The sequence below is a fragment of the Micropterus dolomieu genome, linkage group LG05, assembly GCF_021292245.1.
Source record: "Micropterus dolomieu isolate WLL.071019.BEF.003 ecotype Adirondacks linkage group LG05, ASM2129224v1, whole genome shotgun sequence".
NCBI lineage: Eukaryota > Metazoa > Chordata > Actinopteri > Centrarchiformes > Centrarchidae > Micropterus > Micropterus dolomieu.
Window position 1 is genome coordinate 3,447,076 of NC_060154.1, and position 20,714 is coordinate 3,467,789.

Below are 20,714 nucleotides of genomic sequence, written 5' to 3' on the forward strand. Positions count from 1 at the left end.
GGATTAATGTTCCTGTCTTGCCTACAGGTGTTCTGCTATTGCCACTTTTTTGTATCAGAAGTGCACTGACAAATATGTAAAAGCTTGTAAAGCTTTTAATAACTGTTTCAAGAATTGTAAATTCACTAATGAAATATTATGAGACATGTACATCAGTTTATTTTCCATTTTGACAAGTGTAGACAATAAAATGTGCTCATTAAATTAGTGTAGCTTGGACCAGGCAAAAAGAGTGAAGTATGTGGGATGTGAGATGTTTTTGATTTTGTCCATCCATGCACCTATACTTAAATTTTCTTTATGCTTATTCACGGGGTGCTAGAGAGTGTCCCAGCATCAGGTGAAAGACATGATATACCCTGTCGCCAGTCTACTATTTTACAGGCAAATTTTTATCTTCACACAGATGTAAAATCAAAGCAACACCTGACATACAACATATGTGATGATCAAGGTATCAAACAAGGTATCAAGGTAGTATCATTATACACGAAATATTAACGTTTGTAGTCCCTTCAAGCTACACATGAATATGGTAACATAAAAGAATATATACAGTTATTTATATACATACATACATCCAGGAAATGATTCTGCAGTGCATTTTTTGAATTTGCAAATAGGTAAACAGTTGCAACAAGATAGGGCCTGGTGATGGTTTTAATCTTCCCATAAAAAGTCTGACATTTGGGAAACAGTGTCCATCCACATTGACTGTGTTTGAGCACCAGGCATCACCAATGAGTCCACCTCCTCTCATCTTGGTGGATTCTTGCGCTCTGTCTGCTTGGAACACGGTCCACCCAGTAAGTGCTTAATGATGGAGCAGGTCTCTGTAATGATATGGAGACAACAGTCTCTGATTTCCCGTTGCTTGGCCAGCCTGGCTCCTATCCCGGCTCCTCTCTTTCCTCTCCTCTGGGGCAATCACAGCACCAGCCATGGTGTCTGGTCTGGTTATCCACTGTCTCAAGGTCCGCTGCTTTTTAATCCAAACCCCAGCGTCCTTATCTGAAGACTGTTTTTCTGTGATATGCAGTGTTGGGCAAGCTACTTGGAAAATGTAGTGAGCTAAGCTACTAGCTACTCTACATTAAATGAAGCTTCACTACACAGAAGCCACCCCCCATTGAAATATAGCAAGCTAAGCTACAGCAACGTAGCTTAGTTACATCTAAGCTACTTTTAATTGTATTATATTTTATAGTTAGGTCATATATAGCAGCCATAGTAGCAATAGAAGAAAGACTTAAAAACCTGCTCCAAACAGTGTGTGTGTGCGTGAGAGAGAGCTGAATCAGACACACAGAAACTTTCCTTCTTGGTGCCATATCATTGCAGCTAAATGTATTTCCTCATGCAACAAACAGAGAACCATTGTTATTTGTATAACGTTACTTAATTATCACATTATTAATTACTTATATATTTTTTTATTGTTTATATGCGCATTTGTACTCTGGCAACCTTGCAACCTAAACAACCTAAACATTCATGGCAATGGGGGAGGGAGAGAGAGAGGGAGAGAGAGGGAGGGAGGGAGACAGGGAGAGAGGGCGAGAGATCTCAACATCTCATGGAAACAAGTTTCTGCCACTACAGATCAAAGTTTCCTCCAGTGAGGAGGAGAGCTGTCCGGGCTGGACCCTGATCCTTCTCACAAGAGGTGTTACAATAACTATCACAATAGAAAGTAAACTCAATCACGTGTGTCTTTAGTCCCCTCCAGCAAAGTCGGAAGCTATCGCGCTACTCCGTCAGTAAAAGAGCTTCGTTACTGAAAAGCTATTTGATTCAGAAAATAGCGATGCTACCACCAAGCTACTGAGAATTGTAGTTAAACTAGTAACTGCGCTACTTGTAGCGACGCTACTGCCCAACACTGGTCATATATAATACGTTTATTGGCAATAAAGCCGGAACAAAAATGTCGAGTTTAAAGGAGCTATAGGTCGCGGCAACTGTATGGGCAGCACATATGGCTGTAGTCCATAGTCAGCATCTCCTGAGCTGAAATCTGCACATCTACACATGCTGCCATTGCAAAAAATATAAAGATGAATGATGATAATGATGAAGGATGATATCACTGTAAAGAATGGATGTGGCTGGCCAAATTAAATTAATATATAATATAATATATAATCTTGTATGTGTAATGCATGCTTGTTTTATCATTACTATATACAGTACACCTGATAAAGAGTAGTATTTCGGGTTTTGGACACTCATGTAAGCATCTGGTTTGGGAATAGACTATTAACTGTTGTCAGATGCATATGGTAGTCTGCGGTCTAGAGGGGAAATAATTGGGAAACTTGGGACACATTATTGATGATTCAATCTTGATAAAGAAATTACTGGTTTCTGCTAATGAAGATTAAATGAGGGTTTGCTCATTAATAACTGTCATCACTCTAGTATGCATGAATGTGATAAGCCAAGCAATGGCATCATGTTGTCACGGCCCTCCTGCTGTGACTCCTATTGAGTGACATTTGGTATGTGAATGAATGTGTTTTGATTTATTTTTGCATTTTGGGATGTCTGCTGTGTGCTTAGTGTGTTTTGGTTTGTGTCGGTCTCTCTGTGTCCTGTTTCCTCTCACATGCTCTGGAGGGAGTTGGTAGTTTCTGTGCTCCCCTGTGTGCATCTTCTCACACCTGGCTCAACTTGCCACCCTACACACCTGAGGCCTGGACTATGAAGGGGATTTGACCTACTTAGATTTGACTTGGGATTATCAAGGAAAGTCAGGGTTGACAAACCGAATGCCTACAATGGTGTTAAACAGTTCTGCGATGGTGACTAATTTGATAGTTAGTTGATTTGGTGTCAACCTAAATGGAGTTTGTGCACCTTGCATAAAAGGGACATGTTCGGCTCCGTATTTTACCCAGAAGAATGCACAATGATAATGTCAGTTGGCTGCTCATTGACTAAATTCATAAGTAACTTTACAGTGCTCTTGTTGTAATTCTCTATTTTGTCTTGTTTAAAAGAATACAAATCCATGGGAGAGGGGTAGGCTAATAATCAGATAAAAATAAAGTGAAAAAAATCAAATCTACAAATAAAGAATTCTCTAAAAAAGTTTTTTTTGTCAAGGAACTGTTGTGTAAAAAATTCAAGACTTAGGCCATCGCTTCACTTTGTAAGGCTGCAACATCACACCACAGATGCCCCTGCCATGTATTATGCCAGCAGTGGAATGTCAAATGGATTTAGCAATGAGAAAGTACTCGTGATTTTAGCCCACAGTCACCATATTATTATATGCTCAGGGAATGTCCGAGTTTTGTTCTTGTAAATATATCACTTTCACCTCGGATTATTACCCCTCTCTCCTGGCTCCATATTTTTTGGACACGTAAAATAGTCAATCTAAATAGTCCAATGTGAAAACATTAAGGATAATTCAATTACACATGGGCTACATCTCAGAAATTGACCCGTTAATGAATTAATCTCCTCCATAAGTCACAGAGGCTGCAGGGCTACCTGTACGAATGTAATGCTGTATGAATGTGTTAAGAATAATCTCATTCTAACAAACATTTCAGCTGCAACCCTAGTGGAAAGCACACATTGCAACAAGTCAAGGTGAAATCTAAAAATTGTATATCAAGTAGTGTGTACTAGTTTTTATCATTAGCACAAAAGTGGTGTGTAGCCCACACCGCTCTTCATGTGTATGGGGGTAACCTCGACATAACCACGAAGATTTAGAGATGCAGGTTAATTGCCTTGACAGCATACCTCGGGTAAATCTTATCAACCTTTCCCAGTGTGTATGGAGGACGGATTCTGACATAAAGGGAAATAAATACAAAAATAAACAAATGCTCAATAAATAAATAAGCATCCGATTAAATGCTCAAAAAATACATTAAATAAATAAATGTAGGCAGTAATTAAATTATACAATGGGAAATAAATGTGTTTATCTCTTTAAATTAGCTTCTTTATTTATTCACCTTTGTAATAATTACCTTATATATTTATTGTCCGTTATAATCTTCAACTGTATTTATTTTACTTAGGTATTTATTTATGTGTGTGTGTGTGTGTGTGTGTGTGTGTGTGTGTGTGTGTTTTAATATTTTGAGCGTTCCTTTGCATTTCTACCCTATTTCCACAACAGTTATTTATTTCTGCCTGCTCTTTTTACATTTCTCCATGCATTTCTGCCTCATTATGCAAATGAGGAGGGGCTGTGTCTCAAGGGGTAAACTTCTCGCTTATTGGTGGATCAGTCAGACGACGGAGGTTGACGCTAAACTCACACATCAACAAGCCTTGCTCCCCACACAGTCACAAAAGATGGTTTCCTTCAGTGAACTGAAGTGATTAGCAACTGTATCTGAGAACAATACTACCAGCCATGTCTTCCTTCCTTTTCATGTAGACGCTGTGACAGACAGTTTGCAGCATGCACGGACACAGAACTACAGTAAAGTTAGCCGTTGTTTGTGAGAAGCACACGGTAATCTAGTAGCAGAACTCACCAGCCGTTAGCCCAGACTCACTACTTTTTGAGTTTGAGTACTGCTCACAAGCCTGACACATGCGGTTTTTGTACCATAATTTTTTCGAAAACATTTTATGTACAAGTCAGTTTCTGGATAACGTACACAATATATTTAACCTTAGCTATATTGGAGCTATGCATCCCAATTAACCATCCCAAATTAACAAATTCAACCACAGTCAATGGCAAAACCTAATCAGCGTTTCATAGCTACTGTCACAATATGTTAGGCCTCTTAAATCTTTATATTCTGTATTAAAGACCTGTTATGCATCTTTTCTTTTACCTCGTACAAAATACAAAACTGACTGTGCTTGAAGCAAAGGCCAAGTATTTGACTCACAGCTAGAGCTATGTCAGAGTACAGTCAAGTAAATCTGCCTGTCATTGGCTGGACAGAACTATTAAAAGCACATGCATGCCAGGGGTGTTCAGGAAGATAAGGGCACACCATTGACTTGCATCAGCTTCTGGAAAACATTTTGCTTGGTGATAAAATTAGAGCTTGTCATCTACTGTAGGCTATACACAAACATGATGGGATGTGACTGGACAGAATGGGCTTTTGTATGGTCCTGAATTTCTTGTTTTGGGTAGTGTTAGGATAAGGAGAGTAACAATGAACTGCTGATTTTTTTTTTTTATGAGTTTGGGCTGTTGTTGAGTTTTGCCACAGATTTTTAATCCTGGATCAAAGTTTACACAAGATTGAGAAAGATGGAGTTCTATTCATGTACAGGAAGTCAGGAAGGAATTGATCAATTCTGTGGCTGACTATCCACTATTTGCTGACTATCCACTATTTGCGTGGATTAGCACATCCAACCAGTCACCCTAAACAACATGCCTAGTAGTTTTGAAATATGGACCTGTGCGTTGCTCCTTCCAGCTTTAACTGCTCATTGCTACAGACTGAGTGCATCTTTCCTTTCAATTCATCCTGCCTTTAGCCATTTATGTAATCAGTTTGTTCCAGGGATTTATTTTGCATTGCAGAAAGCGGCTCCATTCCTAGGCATGTCGCTCTGTCTACTAAAGGCATTGCTCTTGAGTAGGATTTGTAAATTGTGTTGTCATATGCATGTAGCAAGACCACAATGCAATGCAAGTGCACAACTGTAGCTCAACACGCAAGTGAGCACTTGCTTACTTGCTTGAATCACCACATGTGGTGCACAGTATGACACTCAACCCAGAATCAATTAGCTCTGCATGCTCCTGTCTAAGCTACTGTATGTGCCTTGTTTGTCAAAGTTCAGAACTGATTTAATTAATTAGCCCGAGTGATATCTAACCATGCAGACAGAGTTTTGGTTTTATTTAACTAGATTTTTAAATATCTACATCTGAGATTTCTGCCCTGAATAAAATGGCCGTGGATGTAATTTGGAAACAAAAGATCCTATTGAAAACAGAATGCAGCTTGTACTATAAATTAAAAAAATTTCATCATCAATCATTGTATTGCATGCGGCTCAAATCTCAAATCCCAGGCCAACCTGGTCTGAATAATAACCACTGTGCATTAGCAAATAAAATATGTGGGGAATGTATAATGCCGGATTATGCTTTATTACATTATTTTTGGGTATTCTGCCTGACAGTTAACCGCAGGGACAGGCAGAAAAGATGGGGGGAGAGCAGGGGGATGACATATACAAAAGGTCCCTGGCTGGGCCAATGCTGTAGAGATTGTAAAGGCCTTTGAGGCAAATTTGTGGTAATGGGCTACATGAAAGTTTTAATAAAATTGACTTGACTTATATTAAGTGTCTGCAAACTACTCCCAACCAACACAAAATGGTCATATTGTGCATAAAAATGTTCACTGTCAGTATATTTATATTTGCTTTCCAACGATATGTTACTGGTAACTTGTGCACAATTAAAAGATCAATACCATTCTTATATGTACGGTACATAAGAAGCTAATAGCTGCTTTTCAAGAGTTTAATACAGATATTGAAAGCAGGGGGAATCAAATAGCCTTGCCTTGTCAAACAATAACAAAATCCTCCAGTACCTAATGCTCACTAATTATCGCTTTACGAGATATGACAAGCATCATTGTCACCGACGTATAGAGATAGGGGAGTAGAAGGGTTTAAAACTGAAACACCTGAGTGTTATTGAAGGGTCTGGGTGTACCTTAGCCTGAGGTGGCACTTCAAAGCCCTACTCTATCTTTGATAGCTCTGGAGAGTGACATTTACTGGACTTAAAAGTCTTCAGAGCTTTCAGCATCAAGGAAAGGAAGGTGGGAGGGTGTGAACTGATTTTCGATAGTTGTCACAGGAAATGTTACTGAAAGCATGCTTGAAAATCTCTTTGGTAGAAATTTAGACATGCAGCCACACAGAGTGTACACAAACATCCATAGATATTAGCTAGGTGATGAGAGAACAATCTTGTATTCACTGTTTCCAATATCAACCACACAGACGTCAAATCACTTAATCATCTGTGTTTTCCCTGATTTAACAGTAAGCCTCGATTCAAAGCGGCAGATAATAATCAGCCCCATGAACCATTAAGAATGACAAATTCCACGTAATGCCAAGATCTCCCTGGCCGCAGCAGAATTACATAACACTGCCATCCAATAAATAAATATGGATCATTTACCTTGAGTACGGTGTGTGCGAGAGCTGCTGGACTCTTTCTCCCCTTCTTTTTTATCACTGCCTATCCCCAACGTGAGTTTTGGCAAAACGCAGCCTTCGTCTAGCCAATGCTGGTGTGTATTTGTATGAATCTGCACAGCTCGGAAGATATCTAGTGTTTCTGATGCCAGCGAGTAGGAGCTACACGCGGCATGCTCAATGGTGTGAAATCGTGGGGGGGGGGAGAGCAGCTGAGATGGATAGAGGGAGAGGCAGAGGGGGTGGAATCAGAGAGCGACAGAGAGTGAGAGGGCTTTGTTTGCACGGGGAACTCTCCAAGGACAACCCAAGCACATCTGTGAAGTGGAGATGTGCTGTTCAGTAAAATTGTGGTAGAAGAGATAGAAACATAAATGTGTAGCGCAGGGGTGTTGGGGTAGAATGTAGACGTTTGCAATAAAGCTACTGAAGGCTGGAAACTGAAGTGATATAATTAACACATCTGCTTTTATTCAGTGCTGAAAGAACTAAGTGATTAATCAAGTGACATTCGTGTTTGACAATTTTTGAAATGAAAAGTAATCTATCAAGCAAAATGTACATTTACTGGTTCCAGCTCCCCAAATGTAATAATTTTCAGCTTTTTGTCTCATTGTAAATTTAATATTTTGGGGGTCTCAACTCTTAAGTGGACGAAGCAAGCTACCTGAAGATGTTAACTTGGCTCTCAGAACACTGTCACGTTTTTAAAAACTAAAGTATTAACTGTAAATTGAATTGTATAAATAGTCATTAGTACATGTGACAGAAAAAGGGAAGAATCTCAAGGGGATAAAAACTACAAAATGGACTTAATTATTGAGCAAAACTAAGCATTTCACTGATTATGATAAACAGTATACTGCTATTTAAAGAAGCACAGACCCCAACACATTCTCTACATTCAGACACTTCTGCATGACCAATGTAAACATCCATGCTAGTGTAACGGGGTAGACCTGTATCAGCCTATTTTGAGTGCAGTGGTAGTGTGATGGGTGAGCACCTAGAGTGAGTGTGCATTTGGTGGGTGTGGTTTTTTCACATGGGTTAATTGCATGGGGGGGGATGGGCGATGGCAGACAGGTGTGCTTGGGCAAGCTATTTAACCAGGCTAAGGAGTCTTCTGCTTGTCTCCTGGGTGCAGGTACAGAGTTGTGATTTTGAATGTCTTCTTCCTTGGGTGTATATATAATTATGTGCGCTGGTGGCAGTTTCTGTCGTGTGGAATGTTTTATAAATTGCTGTTGTCTAAGAGTCTTCTGCTTGTCTCCTGGGTGCAGTGTGCTAAGGCTGCTGATATCTGAAATGGTGTGCCACACGGCTGGGTTGTAGTCTGGGGAGCCGGCAGTGCAGAGCCACTGCTACTTATAGAGTTACCAGGGGCCCCAAGCAGTGAGGAGGCCACAACCGGCCAACCTGTGACCAACAGCAGACCGTTCCTGTCATGTTTTGCTTCGCCCCATGCAGGAAAACGAAGCTGAGCACACCCAGCCACGGAGAGCCGCGTTCCTGTTTAACTGACCCTGAGTTTCCCCCATTTTGAACTGACCTTTTAACTTTCTTAGCTTCAGCCTTGTTTTAACCCTTTTTTATGCCTATTCTGTACAAATAAACTTGGAGGTTATATTTTGCACAGCTTGTAGTATTGTTGCCCACTTATTTTACTCACTGGCTGGTCAATTCTGAACCACCTTGGGGTGTCACACTAGTTTACAATTTTACACAAATGTTCAGTTTTGTAGCAAACTGCATACAGAAATAAAGAGAAATTCTGCAAAACAGTGTTTGTGTCATCAATGTAAAGGGAAAAACAAAAGTAAGCTTGTCTGTACCATGTCTGCATCTGTGCACAGACGGATGTCGCATAACATTTATAGTTTTCACATGCTGGTACTCAGAACGTAACATGAGAATAACATTTGTTATTTTTGGTAGTCAACAGCAAGCTAATAGTTTCTCTCACTCATCTTAATGTTATGTGATTTACTAAAATTGCACATGCACAAAGACAAAACATATATGGATTACACCTCTCAGTATTGGAGTGATTCAGTTCAGCGCATGCTCTGGTGCGACGACAGTCTGTACCGTTTGCCTCACTGTGTCCACTTGCTGTGTGTCTAGTTGTCTTGGGTTAAAAGGTATGTCTTGGTTTAGGAGTCAATTTGTGTATAAAATGTACAGCATGTTGTGTATATGTGAGGCAATGTATGTATAGATGGTGGAAACAAATTTCCTGGAAAGGACAATAAAGAATCTAATTTAAATTTTTGCATCCCAAAACATATTTAAGATGGTATGTGACAAGCATTAGAGGAGAATGAAGAGAGGAAGATATGATCTGCAAGGAGCTGAGAGTGAGGAGGAGGCGGCCTGGCAGAGGACAGATAATTCTTGTGTTACATAAAATCACACACACACAAACATACACAAACACACAAGCACTGCCTACACACACATGTTCTAAGTCTCCTTTTGGCTCTCTCTCCTTCTCAGTTTCACACATGCACGGATACAGTTTTACAGAGTTAAAGCTGCAGTAGGGAATTCTTTTAAAATAATTTGTGATATTTGCTAAAACTGTCACTATATCCTGACAGTAGAACATGAGACAGATAATCTGTAAAAAAGAAAAATCAGGGTTCTTCTTACAGCTTCTAATGACAATAACAAGAATTCACTGCTCCCTGAAGTAACCAACCAATCAGAGCCTAAAGCAGTGTCTAAGTGTCTCCAGTGTCAGTCACTGCTTGTGTACATGCTGCACAGCCAACAACAGTGTACAGTAGAAAACACGCATGACCACATCCCAGCTGCACACGAAGCTTTGTGCTCATTAAATTCAATGCCATGGTGCTCGTATCGAGTGACAAAGAGGCATGATGACAAACAGTGGAGAATAACTTCTGAAGGGGGACAGTGGTGTACTAGTCTCTCATCTGCCTGTTAGACGTTGTCTCTTGCAGGTTTTGTTATGACCACCAGCCACATGATCTCTCTCTCCCTCTTTGATGCAATAAATGCTTGATGTCTGGACATATGCAGATGAATGCCAGGGATGGATCAGGCAATCTAAATAGACTCTTTGTCCGATGGATTGCAAGAGAGAACACAAGGATGAAAACTTCTGGAGTATACTGCAGCATTTCTGTCACTGTAATGGAATCTTGGTTTAGGCTAAATCATTCCTTTTTTATTTATTCAGGGACGTTTCACTGAGAAGAAGCCTCTATTTGAATAAATAAATAAAAGACAATCTTACAATTGACAATAGCAAAACATATTGTAATTCTGCTTGTTGTTACTGATTTGTCATGGTCATTTTATAATGAGTGACAAATTGTTACCATGTGTTTTGATTGCATTAGTGTGAGCTGAATGTTGCATGTTGCAATGATTTAGAAATTGTAAAAAAGATGTAATAATGGCCTTTATCAATATCATAACATTACTGTATTTTGTACTTGTACCGACCCATTTAAGTTTGTCCATATGCCTGCACATGCAGGCACGGCCACTTCAGTTTACACTTTAATTGAAAGCTTATGTTACGGATAGTCTATAGTGTTGGAATGAAATATGACTATATATGTGAAATGCAACATGTGAAGTAGTTAATAGGAGTAACATGTAAGGACAGTCAGAGGTAGTTCTTTATTACTTGTAGTGATGTTCCCAGGCAGAATGTTAATTTCATTAGATGAAAATGTTTGTTTAAAGACTGTTTAAGGAATCCACAGAATTAATGAGTATTTGATATGCTGTGATACCTTAACATGGTCAAGAAGTTCATTAAGACTGCCTTGAGTATGGGTTTTCCATAGTTGTTCTTCATATTATAAAGATGTCAGAAGCTCTTACCCACTTTGACATAAAGTCTATTATATTGTAGGCTAATTTATTCCCATGCATGCTGCTCAAAGTAGTCTCAGCTCTTCTGGCAGCAGCACAGTGTCCTCTCGTGCCAGGAGTTACTATGGTCATGGGGACACTGAAACTTTGCAAACCCACCCTCCACCCAGTGACATGAAATATGAAAAATTGTTGGTGATTGTTTCTGGTCAGGAGTGACACAGCTGTAGGAAGGCATGGGTTCTCCATTAATCCTCATTTTCCAGTCTCATCTGCCAATTATGACAAATGTATCCACTGAATCACCCATTATGTAGTAAAATAGAAAAACAACGTACAAAAAGCAAATGTCAATGTCAACATTGTCAGCTCAGAAAGGAAATTGTGCTCACACGAGCTCTTTCAATTACAGTTTGCACAATTCTACTTTTTGCTGCCTGCTAATGTCATCCAGCAAACATTACAGTGAGCAGAACCTGAATCTATGCGTGATTCAAAATTCTTTTCAAACGTGAGGAAGCAGGCCACAAAGGGAGAGTGATGAAAAATTTTCGCCCACATAGTTGATCAGGGATGTGTGACCTTCATGACGCGGCAGCTGGAGGACTGCTTGTATTGTAGGTTTCTCAGTCAGACACCATCTTTGTCTCTCTCTGTCTCCCTGAATGACTAATCGGAAATCCTCTGGCGGAAGCAAAAATTTTGCACGTCCTTACTTCATCAAGTAATTTGTCTTTCACATAGTCTGGCATGCACAGTCTCCCAGCTCTGTTTGGCATTTAACACATTTCAAATACCACTTATTATCTGAAGACTAGACCTTTTAAGAAGGAAGATCATGAAGTAATGTCTTGCTTCCTGTTGATCAACGCCTTAAAAATTTAAACCAATCCATCCATCCATCCATCCATCCATCGTCAACCGCTTATCCTGCATACAGGGTCGCGGGGGGTGAGTGCTCATTGATGGCAAACCCATCTCCACCACTGATACATTCAAATTTCTTGGGATACACATCAGTAACAATCTTAAATGGAAAATCAACACAGATAATATCTACAAAAGACTTTTTTATCTTTGACAGCTTAAGAAGTTTAGAGTAAGGTCTCATCTCCTGCTCCGCTTCTACATGGCCATCGTCGAAAGCATCCTCAACTCATCCATCACAGTCTGGTTTGGCAGTCTTGACTCATTTTCCCGGAAGAAATTACAGCGTATCCTTAACAGACCATCTAAAGTTATCGGTTCACCTTTATCATCCCTTGAATCACTCTATCACAAACGGACACTATGCAGAGCCCACATGATAATTTCTGATACTTCCCATCCTGCACACTTCACCTTCAAACTACTGCCCTTTATATCAAACTACTACTTTATATGTTAATGTCTAAATATCTATTGTCTAAATGTTGGAACCTGTATCAAAAAGCTGTACTGGAAACAAATTCCACCAGCCTGGCTGTGTGGTCATTAAATTAAATTAATCATGTCTTTGGACATTGGGAGGTAGCTGGGGCACCCGGAGAGAACCCACGCGAACACGGGGAGAACATGCAAACTCCACACAGAAAGTCTGGGGTTTCAACCCACAACATTCTTGCTGTGAGGCGACAGTGCTGTACCACTGCGCTGCCCTAAACCAATTCATAATTTATTCAAAATGATTTTACATTCTTTTACAATTGTTTTTCCTGCAGTGGTGAATAGCGAATCCATGTCATTGTAAGCAGTTATTTTCACTGTTATTTCCAAACTGAAATCTCAACTGTTGGACTGACATTTATGGTTTCCAGAGGATGGACCCTAATGACTTTGGTGATCCATTGACTTTTCCTCTGGTACAACCATGAGACTGACATTTGTGGTTTTAAGTGAAATGTCAAAATCAACTTTTTACAATACTTTGGTTTATGAGCAAATACCTGCCAAACTACTGACATTATACAAAACCATCATTCCAAGAAAGAACATCATTCCATTAGGATTAACCTTTTCCAGTGTAAAGGTCCGGATTTTGATCTTAATAATGTATTTCTCACTATATAGCATATCAGAGATGGACCTCATCAACAGAAGAAATCTGACTTAAAATGGAGTCCATTTGTTAAAAATCTGAAAAAGAAACCAACTCTATTTTACTTACAAATTAATTAACATCAATGTGATGTAACTGTTTCATCTGCAATCCACAAGTAGATGTTATGTATTGCAACTGTCATGCTGGTGGTCTTAATGCTTATAATTTATAGACTTTTAAAAATAAAAACCTATTCAGTTAATTTAGCTTGTACCAGTAAAAAATGTTCTTAGTGAAAGTTTATTATATATTATGGCTTTTTTTCGACTATTAACTTTAATTTGACATCCACAGAGCACTGTCTGGCAGGTTTATTGGATGCTAATTTTGATGTCAAATCCCCTCCATCCATGTTCCTGTGTTTCCCCTTCAGTGTTTATGACCTTCATCTTCATTTGTTATGACTTACACATTGAAGAGTGTCATTATGGCCTACACAAGGAGGAGATTTAAAGAACTGCTGAAATGGGTTCCAGGATCTAATAATACCCCTGGTACACCTAATATAATCCAAAATTAGTGTCCCCAGGCCTAAATATATTCACCCTGTTAGTCACTGTTACGTCTGTCTCCATGATTATCTCAGGGTATTAGATTAAATTTTACGGCTTCTACATTAATCTTTCTCCCCATTCACATTATTTTTTGCACAGATGGCCATCATTTAAACCCCCAGAGTGTACCACATCACTTGTAATAATAGTCTGATCTCTCACTTAATGATACTTAAAAGTTCATAAAATGATTACAAATTTTGGGACACAGAAGATCATTAGTACATCAGAGCTAGCTTTAATTAATCTAATTGGTAAAGGAACAAGGCCTCAGTAGTGCATTTTTGCTAAGAGTTGCTTCATGTTGCCTACACTAGGAAATCTTCAATAGGAATTTCCAGGTTATCAACATACTGTCCACCATCATAAATATTTAGTAGGAATTTTTAAGGTTGAGGGCACCCCTATCTGTCAAGGTGGCAAGCAGGGCTGTGGCTGATTCAGAGTTTTCCAAATGGCTTCATAAAGGTTATTAAAAAACACTGATGTCATTGTGTTTACTGTAAGTTCACCAAACCCATTCCAGAGAGAACTGAGCCTCCAATGTCACAAAAACACGTGTTGACCGTGACAGTGCTATGACTTAGAGTGAAACAGAATATGTATGCAAGGGAGATTTTCCACCGTGCCCTGTCTGTTCTGCTGACTACTGACTTTGCTCTGTGTGTGTGTGTGTGTGTGTGTGTGTTTGAGCTCAGCCCAACACAGAAAGCAGGATTTTCTAATTTTAAATAGGGTTCTTGATAGTGAGTGTCAGGCCCACCACCAGTAGCAATGTGGCACGTTCATGAACAGACTTTATGAACTGTGTCAAACAGCTATAAGCGGTCTACTCCACTAAAACACAGATTTTTCAAATCTGAACGTTCCGACTTATTACTTATTACTTTGTGATGAAAAGTAGTGGGGACAGAGATGCTCAGATTAGGGGTGTGAAGAGACACTTAACACACGAGACATCACGATATACAATATTAGGTTCAAGAGAACTAGACAAAAAGATCCTTAAAAAGTGTTTTAAAGTTAGCCTCAATGCCGAGATAAATAAGCAGGGGGTCTGGGAGTACCTCCCCCAGGAAATTTTGATCATTACACACTTCATATCCTGCATTCTGGTGAATGTTTCTGCATCAACTTATGGTGGAAATGTTTTTATTTATGTAAAATGAAGCACAAAATTCTGGTGGCTGGTGACAAAATATATAAATATAACAGAATATCATGCAATGCAGCTCTCAGGCATTCTGTGTCGCATTCAGATCTTTTTCTCCTGTAGATCAGCTTTACTTATGTAATATCATCCCTGCTGAGGCATGGCGGCACGGTGGCCTCACAGCAAATAGGTCGCAGGTTCAAACTCCGGTCATCCCGGCCTTTCTGTGTGGAGTTTGCATGATCTCCCCGTGTCTGCGTGGCTTTCCTCCGGGTGCTGCGGTTTCCCCCACCATCAAAAACATGTTAGGTTCTCCAGTCAGTGCCGTTGACTAGACACTTATACATACATCTGGACAGTGGCTGCCCACTGCTCCCTTGAGGGATGGGTTAAATGCAGAGAATGAATTGTATGTGACAATAAAAGGTTTCTTCTTCTTCTTCTTCTTTCTAATGAGGGAGAGAACTGAAAACTTGACCAAAAAGAAACTGTGTCAAGAAGTTACTAAATGGTGCATACATGTTTTTGGGTCATTTTATAGTCAGTAGCTTGTTTCTTTAGCTTAAGTTCTTTTTTTTGGAAAATGCACAATTATTTCTTCTATAATTTAATTGCATTGCATGTTTTCTTAATGTGCAAATAAACCTTTCTAAAGGCATTTTCATTTGTTATTAAACTGCAAGCTACTACATTCAGAACATTTTTTAACAAATTATTATAGTACAAAATATTAATTATTTTAGTTATTCTATTTAAACAAAAGAGAAATTTTTGTTGAATATCTTTGTGTGACTAAAAAAAGTGAAGCTCAGATGAACTGTGATTTTACCCCCAGTTCACCTAATGTAAAGTTGTGATGACTCATTCAGAACTTTAACTTCTGACTTTGTGATCAGGATCTCCTTATTTTTTGAACTATATAGTTTTGCGGAAAACAGATCATTATAGTTTTTTTTGCAATGCTGTCGTATAGCAAAGTTGTAAACCCATGTATCAGCCAACATATTAAGATATTAAGATATTAATCGCATCTCTCATTAGGACTTTTGCCTCTTATTCAATAAATCCATCTCAAGTGAAGTGCTTGTCATGCGAGGGAATGATGACTATATGACTTTGGTTAACAGCAATAAGGTGTATAGCTGCTTTTCATTTGCTGAACAGCTGATAGTGTTGTATGAAGGGGATGCGGGTATAAACCTGCTTTCTTGTTTTATCTGACAACATTGTATATAGTCAGCATATTCCTTTGACAGACGGACTGATGACCACAATTGAATACACTGTACACACCCTTTCCAGCTATGAATGAGTGCGGGTTTATGTGGAAGCTTGAATTCACATGAATAAGCATCTATTCCTTGAAATGCTCCTCGAGGAAGCATCACCTGTTGAAAAGAATAACACCCTCTAGACTACAAATTCAAGACATCTCCATTCTTATCCTAATCCCTGTCTGACAGCAGATTAGTTTTAGGAAATTTAAGTTAGCGTGACCTCAAATCAATACCAGGAATTAATTCTCAAAAGAGACACATTATGCCAATAGGACCTTTTCACAGAAGACATTTTGACCTGTCACAGCAGGAAAAGCACAAGTGTGAATAATGAAATTAATGACTGCTGAATATCCGTTGGCTGCTTCAATTTCAGGGTTCTGGTACTGTGCATGCTGGTTCATTTTCACACTGACATGGTTTAGTGAGACACTTAAATAGAACGGAGCCATTCTTAATGTTATTAGTAACACTTTTCCTACTAAGAAAAGTCAATATGTCTGTTGTTTTCCTTGTTTAAAATTCCTTAAAGGACCACTTCACCCCAAGAAACACCAACAATATTATCATTTACAACTAGTGGTATGCAGCTCTCTTAAATGTATATAATGGAGGTAAATAAAATTTAATTTGTTGTGCTCATAGCATTAAAAATTTTCATTTTAAAATGTAACCTAAAGTGTGTCTGTCAAGAATACATGTAACATATATAGATAGCTACATCAAGGCAAGCCAAACTTTGTATAATCAAGCAAACATTACTGAGGTACTTCCAGATCTTTAATCTTGTAGTCGTTAATTGGATGTAACAAATTCAATACATGCCTTGATTTCAACTGTATGTGTGACTATACTGTGATTCTATTTTGTCTTCCCAATAGCCCATAATATGCAGACATTTAAACATTTAAATAAATCATGAGCAATGTCACAATGAAAGGGTGCGTGTAAAAATAGTAGTTTTAACAGCAATAAACTGGAATGGAAATGGAAAAAAGAAAACCCTTTTAGCTGAAGTACGATCAAACAAAACAAAAGTTGTGTTTGAAACTGCCTATTATACTAGCAGTATATACTGATTTGGCCAAAGTGTAGAATGTAGTATCCAATATGCAAACAAAAGGAAAATCTGCAGGATGACCAGTCTGCTTTGCGTATTGTGTCCCACAACACAAGCCTAGAGAGGCCACAACGAGTGTTTTTCTTTTAACAATCTGTATTTCACCAGGCAGTCTCAACAAGCGGTCATTGGTGAAAACAGCAAACAGCAGCATCCCTGCCTCAGTGGTGGATAAAAAGAATATAACTGCTCTGTCCCTGATAACACAAAATCTAACTCTACGTTAGATTTAAGCTATGTATGTTGTGTTGTTTTCTTATTAATAGCTCGCTTAGGTTAACATTGCTGTGTTTGTGATTTAAAAAATTAGCTTAGATGGCTTAGCTTAAGCATTATGGCTGTATTATGTGTAGTAGGACAAATGCAGCTAGCTAGAATGTGACATTTGTTACATTTGTTTCTCCTTAAAGATTAAATTAGAAAACAAACGTCTCAGCTTGGCCTAGCATACTGCAAAATTGATTTGTTTTATACTGCATACTACTATGAAAAGCAGTAGCCCATGTACTGCATATTGTGGTCGCTTGTAGCATGTAGTAGACGTTCTGAATACAACCAGAGTCTACAGCCATGCTAACATGCTCAAAGTCATAATCATAAACTGTATATAAGAAATGGACGTAGCCATCATGACGTCACCCGTTGGTTTGTGGATCGCTGTTTTGGCTGATAGGGCGCCAACATGTTGAGTTTTTGCAACCAGGAAGTGCCCATATTTGGACGAGACGGCTGAGCTAACGGCCGTGTGCGGTGCTAGCTAGCTTGCGTAGCTAGGTGCATCTGTAATACGTTATGTTAACTCAAAACGTCATTTTAACAGGGCTGACAACTTTGTCTAGCGAACAACAGGTTTAAAACTAAATGTACTTGCCAGAGAAAGTGAACAGCCAACTCCTAATAAACTTTTTCAACGGGGCTGGTTAAATTTACACAGTGCCGTGGGTATGAGTCCGCTTTATCCTGATTGACAGATCGCCATGGTAACGACTTGTTAATCATAGATCATCCTGCCCTGAAACATACTGCTTTATGGTCTATTTTAAAATAAATGGGACCATAATTTACTAAATAAACATCCTTTTGTATTGAAGTAGACATGAAACTAGCGATTAAGACCATAAACTCATCTTGAAAGTGTTTACTGAGGTAATTATTCAGCTGAGAAGTAGGGTCATTTTGCCATTATTTCTAATGGAGCCGGACTTCTTTTTGCAACCAGAAGAGTCGCCCCCTGCTGGCCGTTCAATAGAAGTCAGGTTTCAAGGACTTCCGCGTTCACATCAGATTACTGACCAGAAGCTTCCCGCTTGGTGACAGTGTTAACATGCTAATGTTGCTTTAACATTAGCATGTTAACACTATGTATCATTTCTATCTTACAATAACAGCCTCAATATAATTTTGTTACTGACTTCTAATCATGGTGAATGACATCGCTGTCTTTGCGGCTCGGGCCCATGGAAGCTTTGTCTGGCACTATGCAGTTCTAAAATCCCGGGGGGAGATTTCTATCAACAAAACTCTAAAGCAAGCAAACTATGAGAAGAAGCAAAAGGTGTGGAAGTTCTTTGGAAGAAACTAGCTTGGTATTATCTGTGTGGATATCATGGCAGAAACTCCAAAGAGACTAAAGATGTTTAAGGAAGCAAGGAAGAGAAAAAGAGACAGTGGCAAGCAAATTTCGGACTGTCTTTTACTTGTTGCCATGAGCCAAAATTGCTGCAGAACAGATGCAGAGCTCGTCTTCTTTCTGTTGGCTTGCTATGTCTTGTGGTGTTCTGCTTGCTTGATGTTTGGCTATGTTAGCAAAGGTGTCACAATCAGCCAGAGGGTTCATAAACAGAGGAGGCGCTAGCTATAAATCTTGAGTTGATGTTAGCAAACTTACTAGATAACACACTTGGACATGGGTAACATTACTGTAAGTGCTCTTGCAATTTGTTTGCTGTCTAGCTTTTTTGGCTAGCTTGCTAGTTTCAAGCAACATTATGCTGCTGCCAGTGTTGTACCTGAACCAGACGAGCTGGCAACATAAGCAGGCTCAGTAGCCTCTATGGATATAACATTAGTTAATTAATAGCACAGGCGAATAGACAGAAGAAAAGAAAACATAATGTTGTTTTAAGTAGGTTTATTTATCATGTTCACCATCTTAGTTTAGCCTGTTAGCATGCTAACATTTGCTAATTAGTACTAAAAACAAAGTAGGCTACAGGTAAGTAGGGAATACAAACCAAAGTATTTGAAACGTTTAAATTTTGACCTGATGGTAGCGACAGATAAGTGATCAACAAAGTGAAAACAATTTGTTCTGAGGGAAACATGAATGTCTGTCCAAACTGTCATGGAAATCCATCCAGTGGTTTTTGGGAGATTTCAGTGTGTTCCAAGGTGGTGGACTGGCTGACTGACAGACTGAAATTGCCATCCCGAGAGCCATGGCTAAAAATAAAAACACACAGCGTCAACTTTCCTACTACAGCTCAGTGACTAATAATTTACTTAGTCTTACCTGAACACGTAATCTCTCGTTTGCTCGGATAAGCACAGTGGTGAGTTAAACAGGCAATATCACTATTATTACGATTACTACTACTAAGAAAATAATACACATTAACAAACAAAACAATACTTGCATTGGCTACTGTACTTATAAATTACCAAAATGTTGCTATAGAAGCAAACAAGCACACACATGCATCAATTCTAGCACAATTTAATTTGCTTTAGAACAAATTTACCCTTCCTTTAACCCGATGCACACCTGTTTTCAGTATGAGCAGATGACCTGCAGGGAAAAACAACACTGTATTTGTTGAAGTTGACTGATATATAAACTGACTATTAGAAAAATGGCTGAAATTACTTATTTACTGGTAATGTTGGGTAAATTGCAATTAGATAAAATTTCCCTTCCTAATTTGGAGTTGCAAAGAAGCAGCCTCCTCACTATACATAAGCAATCGTCTTAATGACAACACCAGACACAAGCACCAGACATGTCATCATCAAGATATGATCAATTAGCATGTGCAGCACATACAATATGCCAGCTTATCCTGCTAATAGCTGCTCCTGTTATCCATCTTGGAATCTTAATTATCTTACTGTTATAATTATGAATTATAGGTCAGACGTGACTACACATGCATCATCTGACCACTTGTCGAGGATTATTTCCATTTTCTTCTCTTTGCCACACTGCTGTATGGTGTTTATGAATGAGGACAGAAATCGCTAATGTGCTAATTTCATAAACATGCATAATTAGAGCATCATGTTTACACATCACCTATTGAGAATCACTGCACTGAAATGATTTTAACCAGGTCACTTTTCCAAAGAGAAAGATACAGCACTTTTCTGTGGTGCCAACTTGTTACCTTTTGGCGAAAATCCCCATTTTGAATCCAAAAATGCTTATATAATGTTACTAACGTTGCCATTTTGCCAATGGTTACAACATAAGTTGAGCTCCTTAGCCAAAGTGACAACTAAACGT

The 20,714-nt window shown here is 38.9% G+C and overlaps 2 long non-coding RNA genes across 2 annotated transcripts; one reads left to right on the plus strand and one right to left on the minus strand.

The window, feature by feature from the left end:
* Window positions 1-8,252: 8,252 nt before the first annotated feature.
* LOC123970550 lies at window positions 8,253-8,811 on the plus strand. The gene is made up of 2 exons (XR_006825005.1): window positions 8,253-8,320; window positions 8,457-8,811. It is a non-coding gene; the product is annotated as an uncharacterized LOC123970550 (long non-coding RNA).
* A 10,552-nt stretch (window positions 8,812-19,363) lies between these two features.
* Window positions 19,364-20,705, minus strand: LOC123971489. The gene is made up of 3 exons (XR_006825202.1): window positions 20,596-20,705; window positions 19,954-20,000; window positions 19,364-19,654 (listed from the first exon to the last, which is right to left on the minus strand). It is a non-coding gene; the product is annotated as an uncharacterized LOC123971489 (long non-coding RNA).
* Between the last annotated feature and the right edge of the window lie 9 nt (window positions 20,706-20,714).